The sequence below is a fragment of the Elgaria multicarinata genome, chromosome 2 (genome assembly GCF_023053635.1).
Source record: "Elgaria multicarinata webbii isolate HBS135686 ecotype San Diego chromosome 2, rElgMul1.1.pri, whole genome shotgun sequence".
Lineage (NCBI taxonomy): Eukaryota > Metazoa > Chordata > Lepidosauria > Squamata > Anguidae > Elgaria > Elgaria multicarinata.
Window position 1 is genome coordinate 107,417,389 of NC_086172.1, and position 17,389 is coordinate 107,434,777.

At 42.2% G+C, this 17,389-nt stretch overlaps 1 protein-coding gene across 1 annotated transcript in view; it reads left to right on the top strand.

Annotated features, from left to right (window-relative positions):
• The window catches only part of FANCF (FA complementation group F), a 95,083-nt gene extending 77,940 nt beyond the window's left edge, over positions 1-17,143 (top strand). Inside the window, exon 2 of the mRNA XM_063118423.1 lies at positions 17,134-17,143. The gene's annotated coding sequence lies outside the window, so the exon portion shown is untranslated. The remainder of the gene's footprint in view (positions 1-17,133) is intronic.
• Positions 17,144-17,389: the final 246 nt, after the last annotated feature.

Here is a 17,389-nt window from a genome sequence, read left to right on the forward strand (position 1 = left end):
TTTACATTCCAGTTTGAAGCCAGCATTAGGTGTAATTTATGAGCCGAGCATATTTTTACCTCAAACATAATAAGGCAAATTTCATAAATGGGGTTTTCATGTGCATGCATAGTTATACGGAAAAGCATTTAAACATCTTGAAGTCCACTGATGTTTGCAGAACCAAGCAATTGGCTAGGGCAGGGACAAGGAGTGGCCAGTCCATTGCGCAGATCGAACATGAGCAAACCACCAAGGGCTGTTGCTGCTGCCACTTGCCACCACCTCTTTGCTTGCTTCTTTAGCAGCTCCCTGGGCAAGGCGGCAGATGGTTGGCTGTTAACGGCCAGCACCCAGTTAATTAGGGGCGCTACCAAGAACAAATGGGCAAAACCTAGAAATGACCCTGGGCATGTCTACACCAGTCGGTATCCCAAGGATCATCCCAGGGTCATCTCTGTGTATCCACATGACACACAGGGGATCCTGGGAGCAGGGAGGGATGATCCCTCCATTTCCCCGGGATATCGGCAGGCCCTTTTTCCCTGGCTTTTCCCACAGTCTTGGGATCATCTCGAGACTGCGGGAAGTGTGGGCGCCTGTCGTGGCTTCATCTTGTCTCCTCGCAAATAAACGCAAGGAGGCAGGGACTGGGCATGGGGCACAGACACCATCGGGAGTGGGATTGGGTGTTTTCTTTCTTTTCTTACCTTTGGTGGAGGGGCGCATGTGCACTCCTTTCCTTGTTATTTTTTTTAAAAAAATGGCAGCCGTGACATCCTTCCGGGACATAGCGTGGCCGCCTGAACACCCAGGAAGGATTGTGGAAGCCGGTAAATCCACGATCCTCCCCCTACGCCCTTGTGGTGTAGACATGTCCCCCTGTGTCTAGGGATGGAAGGGCATTACATTTTAGCTTATTTTTTATAAGAATTTACCTAAACCCCACAAAATCCCTTATATTCAGGATGGAAATAAGCTGAATTTAACCAATTCAAAAGTGGGGTGGGTGGGAAATGGAAACTGACAGATTTATCCATCTAGACCCAGGGCTTTGTATTAAAACTGTGTGTTTGAACTCCCATTTATTGAACCATGCTGGTGCTTAATTGGAGTTGCCCCTTCTTTTTTTCAGACAGGCTTCACAACTTTAACAGCTGTATGACAGGCAGCTACAGCATGGTCCTCTCCATGCTGGGAATGGCTGTGCCTACTGAATCTGGCTGGTGCAGATATGTGAGAATTTTGTATCCATTCAGTTTTGATAAGAATATACCAACATTCACAAATTTCTTTATATCCAGGGTGGAAAGAATTTGAGATTTTTTAAAAAATTGAAATTCGAGTGGAGAAAGTGAAACTCACAGATTTATCCATCCCTACTTGTGGTGAGGCATTTGAACTGGTTTGGTGGCTGTGGATCTTAAACCAGGTGTTAGTTATTGTTAGAATCCCAAAAAAGAAAAAGAGAAAAAGAAAAAATAGGATTTTAGTTTTCCCATGACCTGTGCAGACTGATTCAACAGTATCCATGTTCCTGACACTTTTCAGTAGTGCCTGTAGACTACATTTTCCTCCAGAGAGAGAGAGAGAGAGAATTCTAATAGCTAGGCAAGGAGCAATTGCATTAAGAATGAATTTCATTTTATATACAGTGGACAATGACAAGAACACTTTTTAAATGTGTGCTGTGTTTCTTTTCAACACCTTGCTGTGCCTTACTGCACTAGTATACTACAGATCCTGTTCTAGAAGCCTGACCAGCATTCACTATATTGTATCAATCAGCCTATTAAGTCCAGAATTATTTTTTAGAGCAGCTTTCCCCATTCTGAGCAATTTCAGCTAAAATGTTTGGATATAGGGCACATGTTAATGATTTACAGTGTGGTACTGGGATACCACTAGGATATCTGATCTTATGTTTAAACTATGAAACTTGTGATTTCCTGTGGCAGGTCTTTCTGGCTCATTTCAGCAGCCTTCTTGGAGGTGAAGAAAAGGAAAGGAACAAAATCCCAGTAGTGTATTGCTGGTGGTTGGATATACCATAGCTATTTTTCCAGCTTGTCAATTAGGCTTGACATTACAGTTCTTTAGAAAGCATGCTTTTGATGAATAATACCTCTGTGTGGCCCACGCCAAGGCACCATGGCAAGTAGCAGAAACAGCTAAGATGGCAGCATGATTTTTAGTGGAAGAAACAGAAGAACGTGCAGAACCTGTGAGAACAGGGCCCAGAGGAGATGCGCTTGCCAGCTTTCTCTCTCTTTATTGCTTTCTCCATGTTTTGATTATGTTTGACGGGTTGTTGTTTTTCCTGGGACTTAAAAAAATGCAAGTAGCTTATAAGATGGGTAAGTATGATTTCAGTGTGCTGCAGAGCAAACTACATTTTCAAAATTGCATTCCAAAGGCTGGTAAGTCATTGATGAATCTATGCCAGGATGATGAAGTACAGAAGTTAAAGACTCCTTGTTGCCTACACATTCTTGTGGAAACAGAGGGTGGTTCACTGCTTGCAGAAATGGCTAAATATGCATTATACTCACCCACTCCACCTAGAGTACATATTTCTTATATGCAGTTGGGTAAGTTAATTCTTGCAGCAGTGATTAGCCCAATTATTGGCCAAACAAATAACAGTGGTATTGTTCTTCATGTTAAAATGGATGCACTTTTGTCTGCTAACAGCAATGAATATTTTATTTTAGGTGACAAATATTCCAGTTGTTCTCCTGATGCTGCCTTGCCCGCACCCTTTCTTAAAGGGACCTAAGAGTCAAACTACTGAGGTGTGGGAATTCTGTGGTTAGAACACCCAATTGTCCCAGTTGAGGGTTAAAATTCCTGGCTTCTAAGAAAAGTTGGGGTATGAAAGTAAAGAACTGTCCTCCATTTTTGTATTTCGGTTGGTTTTACAAAATTGTGGAGTTAAATCTTTGTGTGTTTGTGTATGTATTTGTACTAGTTGGCTTCAGCCAAAAGGTTAATAATTTAGAGTTCAAAAATTCAGTTAGAATATAGAGGTTAGGAAGTTTGCTATGGAAGCCAGGAGATTATAAAGTTCAACAGTAGGTCAGAGGAAGAGGGAAAAAGAAGGTATTAACTCAAGAAATAAAAACCCAGCTGTTGATAAGAAAATGTATTATTTTTTTTTAAAAAAATTAAAAGTAGGAGGGTTAGGGCACCTTGGTGGGCAGCAAGAAAAGAATTCTGGGATGCTCTAGTGCCCAAGAGCAACACTGTCCTTGCTCTGACACCACGCTGGGGGTGTTCCTGGGCAGAAGGCAACAGAAGCCAGGCAAGGAGGAGGGGCTGGACCGGTTAGCCGAATGGCCACAGAAAAGCCCATGCTGCCTCCTGCATTGGGATTACCTGATGCCATCCCACAGCAGCAAAAGTGGGGGGAGGGTCCTCTAAAAGTGGGGGCAACCCAGTGCCATCAAGGCATCCACTAAGATGCACCAATTGGGATCTACACTACTGCTTTAAAGCACTTTAAAGCACTTTGAAAACGTTTTGAAAATTTTATATGAGTGTGTCCTGGGGCCCAACAGTTGTCACTACTGTTATAAAGCACTTTAAAGCACTTTAAAGCAATAGTGTAGGTCCTGCCACAATTGTAGTATCTTCCCCTGCTTGAAGAGGAAAAAGGCTGTGTGAAATCTGGAGGATGTGTCAGCAGGGTGAGGCGGTCCATTGAGGACTTCCAAGAATGCGGTTTCATTTAGGTCCATGGAAGATTTCTCCAAGATCCCTTCACACAGGTTAGACAGCAAGCACCTTTTTTTTTTTTTTTTTTGCAAAATGGAGAAAGTATGACTTGTCTTGTTCCTGCTAGCAAAAAAAAGGTCCTGCTAGGAAAGAAGGAAGAGTAGCAACCCTGCTTTCTCCTTCAGAAATAATTTCACCTTTTCTGTGGAAACCCCCTGAGGCTCAGCATTGTCTCACTCTACATTCTCATTGCAATGCAGCCAGAGGGTTGTATACAATGTTGTCCTTCCACCAGCGGAGCAGATACTGCAGGTGGATCAAATTCCCCCTCCTGCCTAAAGCAAACCTACAGGTTGCGGGACCCTCCAGAGCAGATTTGGGGTATGTGGGAGGGGCTGCAGGGGGGATGAAGACATGGAAAACTCCTATTGTGCAAGTGTCCCACATACCATTGGATTTAGCCTGTAATTTTTATTTCCTTTTTTTTTAGCCTTGAAATGTTCAGACTTCAAAAATATAAACCCCCAAACAAACCACACAGGAAACATAGCTGACAGTACTTGTTAGTGGTCAACTCCCTGCTGTGACTGTTCCACAAACAAGGGGCTCATTTGGGGAGGAGGAGTGTCCCTTTCCAAGTTTCTTGCTTGAAACACAAGAGCACCTGAGGAGCTTGAAATTCTGAGGTATAAAAACAAACACCACAAAGGCTTTTAAAACACGGGTGTTGATCATTTCATATATCGAGGAGCAGACTTTTTGCTGTGACTCTCACTTCTCTTCCCACTTCCCTTTTAATCTCGTTGATCCTTCACCAAGATTGATATAACCTCGTACAGGAGGATACATTACCGTGCCCTAACTGGCAGTGCTTGCCATAAGATTGTGTTTATTTCTCCTGTTGCCGGCTGTATTGAATTTGCAGAAGGGGAAATGTCGAAAAAAGTAATCACTGCAGCAGGTTCTTAATGGTAGAGGAAGAAATGAAAAATCGCTGTGTGGCCTCTAATGTGCAGAGAATGCAGATGAGGCTCCTGAAAGCTATTAGTGGAGTTGTGGGGGGGAAGCAGAATGTCGGATCAGCCCTACAATGTCGGATCAGCCTCTGTGATGATCTTCAAAACAAATGAAAGATTCTGAAGGTCACTCTCTTCATTATTCCCCTCCTTGTTCTGTCATATGCTGGATGCAGTGTGAGGGAAAATATTCCACATCCCAATTAAATTAAATCAATTGATTTGTTTTGCATACCAATTATTATATTTCATAATCCTATACGCCCAGGTGAGTTTTAAGATCCTCAGAGGAGGCCTTGCTGGTCATTCAGTGACTAATGGAATGTTGCCATGTGACACCTCAAAATTGGGCCTTCTCAGTAGTGGCCCCCACCCTCTTGAACACCCTCTTGTATGGGGTTTGGGAGGCAGAAAATGTGGCGTTTTCAACACCTCCCAAAGCACATCTGTTTATACAAGCTTTCCCCCACTTGTAACTGATTATCATATTTTGGCTCTATTTGATTGTTTTTATTGTAGTCTTTTTTATTGCTTCTGTTCACTTATTTATCTGAATTTGATGTAGCGTTGGTTGTTTATTGAATTAGCATTTTAGTATTTTTTTTAAATACGTAGAGATTTTATCATATTTAGTGGTATACAAGTATTATAAATAAATAAATAAATAAATAAATAAGCAATCCTATGACCCCCTAGACAGAATCTAGGGGGGTATAGGATAGTTTGGACTCCTGGATCCAAGGTCAGAGTCAGTGCTCCGCCCTCAGAGTTAGGACTCTGAGCTCCTTGCCCCCTTCCTCTTGCAGCTGGGGCAGAGAGAATTGTGCTGGCTGCTTCTCCAAGGTTGCAAAGGCAACCTTGGAGAAGAGGAAAAGGGGGCATGCCAGTGGGCAGGGAGGGGGGAGAACTGGGAAGCCCAGCTTATGCTGTATCCTCAAACCTCCACAAAGCCCCAGCTAGATGGGTAAAAACACCCATCTAGCTAAAATACAAAGTGGGAGGACCATGAGTTGAAGATTGTTCTGCTGCTTCTCCAGGTCTGCATTGGATGTCTGTAAGTTCTGAGGCTTATGGCCATCCCCATAGGATTACATACTGAAGTAATGAATATTTTCAAATATCAATTGTCAAATATTGAAATCAAGCATGATTCCATGTCAATTATTGATCAACAATTTTGTTGAATAGTTCAGAGAATATTCAACTTCAAAATGTAAAAAGAATAACTTTGAGGAGAAGTTTTAGGGACAGATTATTTAAGCTCAACTTTCTAAGAAACAACCTTCTCGCAAGCATTCTGTGTCATAACAATTTAATGGGGGTATGGTTTGTGTGCCCACCTGAACGTTTGAATAGGTTCCTTGTGTGAAAAGAATCAAACTTAAATTAGTATTAAATACTCAAAGCGTGATTGTGAAACTAAAGTAATTATTTGTGTATAAATGTCCTGAGAACAGTAGTAAGTAAAGGTTTCCAAGTGAGAAACAGTCATTTCTAGGCAAGGTTGAACTGGGGTTCCTTTAACCACTGTCCCTGCTTATAACCTTGTCCTTTCCTTCATCTGTTCGGTTTCCACAGCCTACGGCCTATTCAGGTATTCCAAATTCTCCAGACTAAGGTGGGAAACCTCAGACTTGGGGGCCAAACAGACCCCCTATGGGTTCCAATCCAGCCCTCTGGGGTTTCCCAGAAGGCCATACCTCTTTCCCTGACCACTAATTGTTCAGTGGTTTCCTGGAGTTTGGGTAATTCCCCCTCCGCCCTTTCTTTTTATCATTATTATTATTATTATTATTATTATTATTATTATTATTATTAATAATAATAATTATTATTATTATTTTATTTTATGTATTTAGGAATTTTCTGTCATATCCCCACTGCCAGCCCTACATATAATAGTCAAGACATATCAGTAATTAAAATAAATCAAGGCCAGAAAAAAATACAAAATACATTGTTGACATGAACCAGAGAGACACATATGCTACTGGCAGAGTGTTATGAAGTTGAGTGTTACCAACATACATAATAAATGTATACCAATCCACAGACAATGGATCATGTTTCCTACTTCCTTTTGACAGTTGTAGCTTATTTGTTAATTTTTTCTGTTAAGACAATCTTCCAAAGCTGAGTCCATCAAGCATCCAATGAAACTCCTCTTAGGTCTTTCCAAAAATTGAGCAATGACCAGTCTAGCTGCTGCCAACAAAAATCTAGGCAATGGCTTGAAGGAGCAACTTCTATTATTTCCCAGAAACAGTCCTAAAAGGGCCATTTCAGTGTTCTCTCCAATTGCTGTCCAAGTATCTTATCAATTTCGCCAAAGATTGCAGTCCAAAACCTTGCCACTCTTTCGCAGGATCACCACATTTGCTGGATGGATCTCACCCCTTTCTAAAAGGTTAAAATGCCTCTCCTTAGGCTTCACTACTGGTAGCAATTGCTTTAAGCTTAAATATGCTGGGTTGGGGGTTGTTTTGTTTTTGTATTTTTGGCCTCACGCCATTTGCCTCCAGCCCCACCCACCATTGGAATTTGGCCCTTGAGAGCGTCTCTGAAATTTAATTCAGCCCTCAGACTGAAAGAGGTTCTCCATGTATCTCACACAATAAGCAGGGGCAGGGATGAATACTAGCTCCAACCACCCATCTCCATCCTCACCCCCATTGCCCTCCATAAATTGGAGGGTAATTGTCTGAAGCAGGAAGCCTCCTGTTTCTGTGCAGACTTCCCACACAGTTTAGAGCCCTGATTTTGTGAGGGCTGCCCACATGAGGAGAGCAGACTCCCTGCTGCAGACAGGCATTCTCTTATTCATGGAGGGCAATGAGGGTGATAAGCAAGGGGGTAGAATTAGCACAATGGTCTCTGCCTTACCTCATGGAATTCTAATCATGTATGAGGGAAGTTATCACCTGAACAGGGCTCTAGCCTCTCTTCCTTTCTATTCCGCAGGGCACAGTGGGTCCCACCATTAGGTGGGGTCAAGCGCCTACATCAAGCAGTGGAGCAGGAAAGAGCGGCGAATTGCACTGCTCTCCCCACGCTACCCCTGCACCTGCACCTGCTAGTCGCATGACCCATGAGGCCAGGCTCTAGTTGATGCGCAGTTGGTGCACAGTCCCCCTTGACTGTGGGGGTTTGCACTTGCTAGAGAAAGGTGAACAAATATGAAGAAGCATAGTGACCTTTTTTTGTATTTTTATGTTCAAAAGCCACAAAGTGTCTTGTGGCATCTTGAAGACTTCCAAATTAATAATAATAACAATAATATTTATTTCTTACCCGCCTCTCCATTTGGATTGAGACAGGGAACAACAATAAGTATAAAATACATAAAATTGATTAAAAACATAGTATGCATTATTAAAACATAGCATAATAAGCTATAATAAATATAGCATAATAAGCTTTCATCAACTAGTCTTAAGTGCCAAAATAACTTGACTGTGACTTCAGCCAGGGCTGAGGAGGGAGGACATCTTTTGTGATTCTGCCTCAGGCAGCAACATATCTTGGGTCACTGCATTTCCTTTTCCTCCCTGTCTACTTCCCCCAATATATGTGGGGGGATGGAAACCAAATTCTATGAAAACCCGAAAGTGGAAAGACTGGCTAGAATTGATACAAAAATTAATTGTTGTGTTTCCTTAGTGAAGAATGGGTGGAGGGAGTGAAGGAAGGTTGTTCATACGGAGTACATACAGCTTCTCACTCCATAGTTCATGACTATCCTCTGATGATTAAGGCATTGCCATGGTAACCACCTGTATGAATTTTGATCAGATCTCACAGAGACAAGGCCAGAAAGATCCACCTCCATTGCTACTGCACAAATTACAATCTCCCCAAGTTCCAGAGCTTTTAGTCATTATCCGAAGTTAAGATTTCTCTTAAAAATAAACTATTTAAAAATGCATGGACCTATGTTTTTAAGCTTTAAATGAGCCCCTCTTTCTTTTCTAAAAAGCCGTTTTCCCAGTAGAACTTCTGCAGGCTTTACCATTCAAAGGCACAAATAAAAATGAAAAACAACCCTACACTTATTCTTATTGTTTGGAGGAAGATAGTTATGGAGGAAGATTACTGTTTGGAGGAAGCTAGTTATGTAGAGATGATCCACTTCACTTCTCTTGGAAAAAAAACACCCACCATTTTTCAACTTTCAAATTCAGAATGTTTTACCTTCAATTGTAGAAATGGTGACTTCAATGACCCTCACATTGCCAGGATAAATGATCTAGAATTAGGAGTGAGCAGTCAAGTGGCCAAGTTTGCAGATGACACCAAATTATTTAGGGTAGTTAAAAGAAAAAGGGATTGGGAGGAGGTCCAAAAGAATCTTTCCAAACTGGGAGTGTGGGCATCCAAACAGCAGATGCAGTTCAACGTAAGCAAGTGTAAAGTGATGCACGTTGGGGCAAAAAAAATCAACTTCAAGTATAAGCTGGTGGGATCTGAGGTAGCAGTGACTAAGAAAGTGTTCTTGGGTGGACAGCTCAATGAAAATTTCAACCCAGTGTGTGGCCGCTATTTAAAAAGGCAAACTCCACGTTAGGCACAATTAGAAAAGGAATTGAGAATAAAATTGCCAGTATCATACTGCTTTTATACAATGTATTGTGGGACCATACTTAGAATACTACATACAGTTATGGCGCGCATTCATTACAGAGCTGGAAAAAGTGCAGAAAAGGGCGACTAAAATGATCAAGAGACTGGAGTATCTCCCCTATGAGGGAAGGTTACAACAGCTGGGATTGTTTAGTTTGGAAAAAGGAGGCTAAGGGGATGTAAAAAATATGAGATATACAAAAATATGCATGGTGTGGAGAATGTGAATAGGGAGACATTTTTCTCCCTCACCCATAATACTAGAACCAGGGTCCACCCCATGAAGCTGATTGGTGGGAGATCCAGGACAGATAAAAGGAAGTACTTCTTCACACAGTGCATAGTTAAATTATGGAACTTACTACCATAAGATGTGACGGCCACCAATTTGGATGGCTTTAAAATGAAATTGGACGAATTTCTGGAAAAGAAGGGTATCAATGGCAACTAGTCCTGCTGGGTATATGCTGCCTCCAATATCAGAGACAATATGTCTGTGTACACCAGTTGCTGGAGAACATGGACAGGAGAATGCTGTTGCACTCTTGTCCTGCTCGTGGTTTTCCCATGGGCATCTGGTTGGCCACTGTGTGAACAGAATGCTGGACCAGATGTACCTTGGTGTGATCCAGAATGGCTCTTCTTGTGTTCTTATATTACTAAACTATTTTGCAGGGCTGTGTTTTTAAAATGGCTGTTGAAATAATATACTACTCTTAAGGGGGAAATAGGCCATCCCTTTGGGGTTTTTAAAATAATGACATTATATTGCATTCAGAAATACCTTGGTAAAGGGAAATTAAATCTTTCCTTTAGGATTACTCTGTCCATGCTTCTTTCTAATCATGTTATATGTTGAATGGACTAAAAAAGAGAAGAAGAAAAAAGAACTGCAGAAGAAATATCCAGAGATCAGTAGTGAACTTTGATCCCACTGAAATCCATCTCAGAATTGCCCAAGGCCTTAATAAGATCTGGATTTCAAATTAACTTTGTGTTTGTGGTGATAATAAAACTCTTAAGAGGTCTGCTATACAATTTGGATACTTCACACAAGGGACTTGTTGCATCAGGAGGCTGGATAGTATCTCATTTGTGGGTGATTATTTTGATACATCAAGGAAAAACTGTCATTCATTCAAAGGATGCAACATCTGGCAGCAAGCTCTAAGGGGCATAGTGATGTACCCTGAAATATTTGTTTCAGTTAATGGAGAACAATAGAATCTTAGCTCAAGTAACAGTGATGCTCTCTTCATATTGTTTCCAGAGAAAATCCTAAACCAATTAGAAAAAAGTAACATCAATTCCATGAGATTCATCACGTCTGATGGTTCTCTCTCTGGGCATGTCTACTACACCTATGGGCTTTCTGGGGGGAGGATCCCAAGTTTTCCCATTTCTGGGATCATTCCCCCAGCATGCAGATACATGCCTGTGCATTATCCCAGAAGTGAGGAGATACGTTCCAATGCAGCAAGGTGTCCCCCCCCCCAAACCAAGGTATTTGCTCAGCAATGTGGGTGTGATTGTGCACCACAGTAAGTTTAAAAGGGGGGGAACCACCTCAAACCTTGGCACCCAAAGACACTGAGAGCCATCCAAGGGATGGTGAAACTGCCCTGATAGTCACAGAGCTCTGTGTCCATTTTGAAAGCCGGAGGAGGTGAGAAGAAACCGGGACATGCATCTACACCCCCACGGAGTTCAGGAACTTCCTGAGACCATAGGAAAAATTGGGATAACTGAGGTCTCAATCATACTAGGGAAAGTCTCTGCCCATCCCTGGTTGCTTCTGGGATCCCCTGTGCATCATATGGATGCACAGGGATGCACCTGAGCTGATCTGGGGATAACTGCATGGTGTAGAAATGCCCTCTGTCTCTCACTGTGTGTTGTATCTGTGTTTACCCATTTGTTTTTGTTTTTTTTATTTTTGGTTGGATAGATTTGGTCCACTGAGGCAAGGAAAGATTTTCCCTTTTACATTTCCTTCTTTTGATAGAGAAATGAAGTCCTTTTTCTCACAGTGCATAGTGATGGTTAACTTAGATGCCGAAGTCATAATGGCTATATATGCTGCTGGGGAACAACAGCAGGAGAATATAGAGTATTATGGAGAACCTCACATATGGTGGGGGATTGGGGAAAATGGTAAATAGTGACATCAGAAGGAAATTTAAATGCAGAAATTATAATCTTAACCACTGTTAATAATGTAATTGCCTGAAATACTCCCAAAACTTGAGTGCCAAAACGATCCATTCTATAAGCTTTAATCTTAAAGCTTATATAGAATTCTCTTCCATCCCTTTGACAGGCAGCATGTTAAAAGCCAAGGGAAGCCATGGCTGCTGTTAACCAAGTGCAACAATTACATAAAGTCCATTACACAATGAAAATATCTTGGAACCAGACAGCTCCTTGCACGAGATGAAGGTAATTCTGTTCATGGGAAAGAATGAACAGAATCAACTATCTCCACCCATTGCAGCTCCTCATGCCATATTGGTCACTGGTGTGTGTGTGTGTGTGCGCGCACGCATGTGTGCATGTGTACACGTGCATGTGTAGGGTCCTCCCAACCTCTCATGTTTGTCTTCCACTGCATTAGTGATTGTTGCATAGATGAAGAGATGGGAAAGCCATTTTCACTATGCCACTTCGGATGTCATTCGCTGGATTCAAGCCAGTGGTTTGTCCTGAAAGCAAAGACAATTCAGTCAAATGTTTTAAAGCACATTTTTTTAGTGCAATTTGAATTTATACATAGATAAATGTGCGGAGGGCAGCATCATTATCCTTCTCATTAAGTACATGTACCTACAGCAATTGCCAAGCAATGGACACTCAATCTACTATATAAATCATCTTCTTCTTCTTCTTCTTCTTCTTCTTCTTCTTCTTCTTCTTCTTCTTCTTCTTCTTCTTCTTCTTCTTCTTCTTCTTCTTCTTCTTCTTCTTCTTCTTCTTCTCCTCCTCCTCCTCCTCCTCCTCCTCCTCCTCCTCCTCCTCCTCCTGCTATGGCATTATCCAAATGCCAGGGACTTGGGGAGGAGGGAGGTCATAAAACTATGATAAGGTAATTCATAGAGAACCATAATGCTCCAACAGACTTACTTTTTTTTAAGTATATATTATTTTTTAATATCTCTGCTGAAGGCTGTCTGCGGCCAGTCTGACTAACTCAGAAGGCTACATTAGCTTTCCGTTCACAGACACACTCTGGCATCAATTGTTACATAAGGTCTCAATTAGCTGAATTTCGTGGGCTCAAGCCGATAGCAAATTAGAGGCAACACCAGCACTGGCTGCATCTGTCAGAAGGCACATGCTGGTCCTATTAAGGAGGGTTTGCCTCAACCATTAGGCATCATATATTTAATGTTCCTAATGTCCCTTTCCCTAATGAGCTGGAAATGGGAGTTGATATGCATCTCTACACATACTTTCTCCAGGACTTTCAAATAGGCACACAGGGAAATATTAGGAGTAGGACACTGACCTGTCAGTCAGAAAAGCATTATGGGAAATATGTGTCAGCCACTTCTTGGGACATGACACCAGTTGTACTAGAAAAGGGAATCACATCTGCATGGAATGTCTGCATGGAATACTGATCACATTCTCTGTGTAGTTGTGCACCCAGTGACAATAGGAAAAAGATGTTGAAAATTATCCAATGCTATTTGCAAGACCTGGGAGGGTGTGTGGTGGTGGTAGGGTGTGTGTGAATGAAGTTTTAAACATAGTCTAAAATAGCAACTTTTGCCTGAGAAATCTCCCTACAGGTGCATAAGGCCACCAGCCTGAAAGGGTTTACTTATTCTTTCAATGGAGGACCACCACTATGAGTGTGTGTGTGTGCACGCATGTCCTTTAGGTTTGTGAATATGACATTATTTATGGTTTACCTCAAATCTTCATAGGCCCAGTTAAGACATTCACTTGGCCAAAGATTATGTTCTCATGGTAGAGGAAATGGAAGCACCTCCATCTACCATGCTCATAAGGTATTACGGACACTGAATGTAGATGCCAGGATCAAGCAATTTTTTCACCCCTTTTCCCTTTGATGGCAGCTTGTGTAGGTGTGGACAGAATCCAATGGGAACTTACTTCACAGTGGGTCCAAACAATTCCCAATGGGACCCATTACTTATGCAAAAGAGATTTAGTGCTTCCAAGGGAAAGCCCCCAAATGAGTGAAAACACTTGTTTCTGGAAGAAGATAGGTTGGTGGAGCTTCCTTGTGCATGAAGGAGCTCCATCAACTTACCTCCTTCCAGAAGCAAGTGTTTCCACTTATTTTGGGCTGCCCTAGAAGTGGTAAATTGCCATTGTGCAAGCCCATAGGGTTCTGCCCTGTATATCCTGTTCTTTCAGTGTTCTAAAAAGAACTGTATTGTTGTTTTATTATTTATATTACTTATATTATTGTTGTATTACTCAGAAACTACCATTTCTTTAGAGCTCAATATTGTTGTGTTTTCTTTTGCTTCACTGAGAAGCAATAGAGGGAAAATACGATGCCAGTTGACCAGCTGTGTTTTGATGCCTTGGGTGGAGGCATACGCTCTCGATTTTGTTCTAATAAAATCAAGAGTTTTAAAATGTGGCTAATACTGAGCTGTATTTCTTTGCAAGTTCTTGATTTCCTTGAAATTGGGAACTTCATACCACCTCCATATTGTCATATTTTCATTCTCCAACAGTTGAAATTGCTTAAGTATGACTTAGGGCTAATCTACACCTTATGCAACAGAGGAGGGATAATTGTGAGCTTTCTCACTACTGAGAAGGGGAGCCGTTGTGGGAGGATGTGTGCCCTGTGATGGTGGCTCTGAATTGGCATTGGGAGAAGTGGGCAGGACTGGACAGATGGGTACGGGGGCATGGAATTTTTTTAAAGTAACTCTTCCAAGATGTGCACCAGTGCAGACACATAGCAACCCAGTGGGGGAATAGGTATTGTGTCGAAGATGCACTCCTGAGCATCAATAAGTTTGTGTAAAAAAGAAAAAGAAACACTTGGCGATGAAACACGTCAATGCCCATGCACATGCCCCTCACTGCGGATTGGCTGTTCGCTGTGCCATGTGATCGCACTGAACAGCAACAGCTTCACGAAGGGGACACACACACCAGCCACAGACTTTGGGATTGTAGCGAGAGAGCTGGAAAAGCTGCTACAAATCCAGTCAGCGATATCACAGGAAAACTGAACGGTTATCCCGAAATCACCACGGGAGTAGGTGAATGTCATGTGGCCTGGTAGAGATGACTGCAATATTATTCTGGAATAAATGGCTGGTGAAGACATGGCCTAAGTATAACTTTAAATATGAAATGGCTGGATCCAACCCTATGGTTCCCTCTGGGACCTACCAGAGGGACCTACCTTCCATGAAAGAAAGGGCTCCATTTGCAGAAGTGGAGCCCCACACAACTTTTGAGGATCCTACTTTCCCCCATACTTTGTTCAGCAGAATCTCCTGACTCTCTGTGGAGCATTTTTAAGTGGCTGGAGGGGCTGTTGTACGAAGGAGGGGGTGGGGACATCCACTTCCACCATCTTAAGCCTGGAGCCAAACCAATGAGTCAGTAGTGTTAAAACTGGAAGAAGGAAGCCTGTTAAATATGAAGCCAATAACTTTTAGTATCTTTCATTTCTCACCATTTCCTTAAAGTGCAATCCTATGCAGGTTAAAACAGAAGGAAAAATAAAATCCTTACAACTCCCACCATGCCCCAGCCACCTATGACTTTTTTCTCCCTAAACATGCATGGGGTTGGGTCCTTATATTATCTTATATCTAGAGTGTGGACCTATTAGCTCCAATGGAGACTGGTTTCAGGTGTGAAAGAGCATTACATAATTATTATCCATTTGCTCAAATCCTGATGCTGGAGTGTGACATGACTCATGAGATTTAGAACTGAAACAGAGGTGGCAAGATAGCTTATTTGAAAGTGTGAGCTCTAAAGGTTGCTCTTTGGAGCCCATTGTTTCTCAAGCAACAGGATGAAAGAAAAGGCTCACACCAGCTTCCCCAAGGAACAGCTCACAATAGCACAGCCTCAAAGACAGGTCTTGGTGCTGCAGATGTGCTACTGCACACCAGGGAATGTGGCATCCACTATCCACAGATCAAGAGGAAGAATAATGTGAACGTATTATATTTGCAGTTAATATGTTACTATATTGAACTAAAAGAATGGCAAGCTTCATATTATGCATCTATCCACATAATTGCAAGAATGAATGCACATTACAATCTCTGCCACAGCTGATGGTCCTTTCTAGGGACTCTCTCTCTCTCTCTCTCTCTCTCTCTCTCTCTCTCTCTCTCTCTCTCTCTCTCTCTCTCTCTCTCTCTGTCTCTCTCTGTCTCTCTCTGTCTCTCTCATCAGATGTACTGTTACTTCTGTAGTGGAGGGGGAAAAGAGAATTTGAAAACCTTGGAGCTATTATGGATGCTGGGCTGGGTTGTTTGTTAGAAGCCTAGTTTCTCACACAAAAATGAAAAAAAATGTAAATGAGAAACATTTAAAAACCCTTTAATGAAGTGCTTATGGCATCATCATCAACACCACCACCACAAAAATGTGTTCCAGAGGGGTAGCTGCATTAGTCTGTTGCAGAAAAACAACAAAAGTCCTGCATCACCTTAATTTTGGACAAGTGTGTGTGTGTTCTTTTTTCATAAGGGAGCGAGGGTTGGGATGTTGTTGTTTTTAAGCTGAGCTGCAAATGTATTCCAGTCAGTGCCCCAAGTGTAAATCAATAATTCATCCATCTGCATCTTCTTGCACTTTGCTGACAATCCCTGACTAAATTAATGGCTGCACATGACAAAACGACTCCACCGCAGTCCCCTAGGAGAGGGGCTGCATTGCTCTACAAATGACATAAAATCCCAGCGGCTCAGATGATGCAAGTTGCAGAACAGAAGCAAATCCTCACCTTCGGCAAATGAATCAACGAGTGCTTTTAAAATCTAAAGAGGAAGCTACCTTATACTGAGTCAGATATTGGGCCATTTAGCTTAGCATTGTCTACACCAGAGATAAGCAACATGGCAGCCTTGGGCACTAGTGTGTCCCCAGGCAGCTTTCTGGGTGACCACTAAGGTGCCCTACCTCTCTCACTTTTTAGCTGTTGTTGTTTTAATAACAACTCTTACTGGCAGCTGGGATTGCTTCAAAGCAAGGTGAAGGCCTCTAGTTTTTCTCACCTTTTCCCATTCCTGCCTCTGGGACACAGATGGGGCTCAGAGGCATTCTTAAGAAATGAAGATGCTGGTGGCTGCTGACTAGGGTGACCATATGGAAAGGAGGACAGGGCTCCTGAATAACAGTTGTATAGAAAAGGGAATTTCAGCAGGAGTCATTTGTATGCATGCAGCTCCTGGTGAAATCCCCTCTTCGTTGTAACAGTTAAAGGTGCAGGAGCCCTGCCCTCCTTTGTATCTGGTCACTCTAGTATAGTTCCTGCAGCTTTAACTGTTGTGATGAAGAGGGTATTTCAACAGGTGCTGAATGCATACAAATAACACCTGCTGAAATTCCCTTTTCAATACAACTGTTAAAGATACAGGAGCCCCGTCCTCCTTTTCATACGGTCACCCTACTGTTGACCAATGCTTTCATCAGCATGGTGTCCATTTTGTATTGGTACCCAAGACAGTTTCTCAAAGGGTCAAATGTGCTCACAGGCTCCAAACGTTTGTCTACCCCTGGCCTACACATACTGGCCATGGCTCTTTAGGGCTTTTCTAGTTCTATCAGGAGATGCCAGGGACTGAACGTGGAACCTCCGACATGTGAAGCATGTGCTCTACTGAGCTACGGCTGCCAAATACTCAGGATTTCACTTAAACCAAGCCATACCAGAGCATCAGTCCTGGAACCTGTGTGCCAGGCTTCATTTCTGGTGCATGGATTCCTGTTGATAAGGGGACTTACTGCACTGGATCATAGACTAATGAACACTGGACTTACGTATCAGTGTGTCTAATTTTATGCCTATCTTGCATTTCTGCAACTTATTCAGT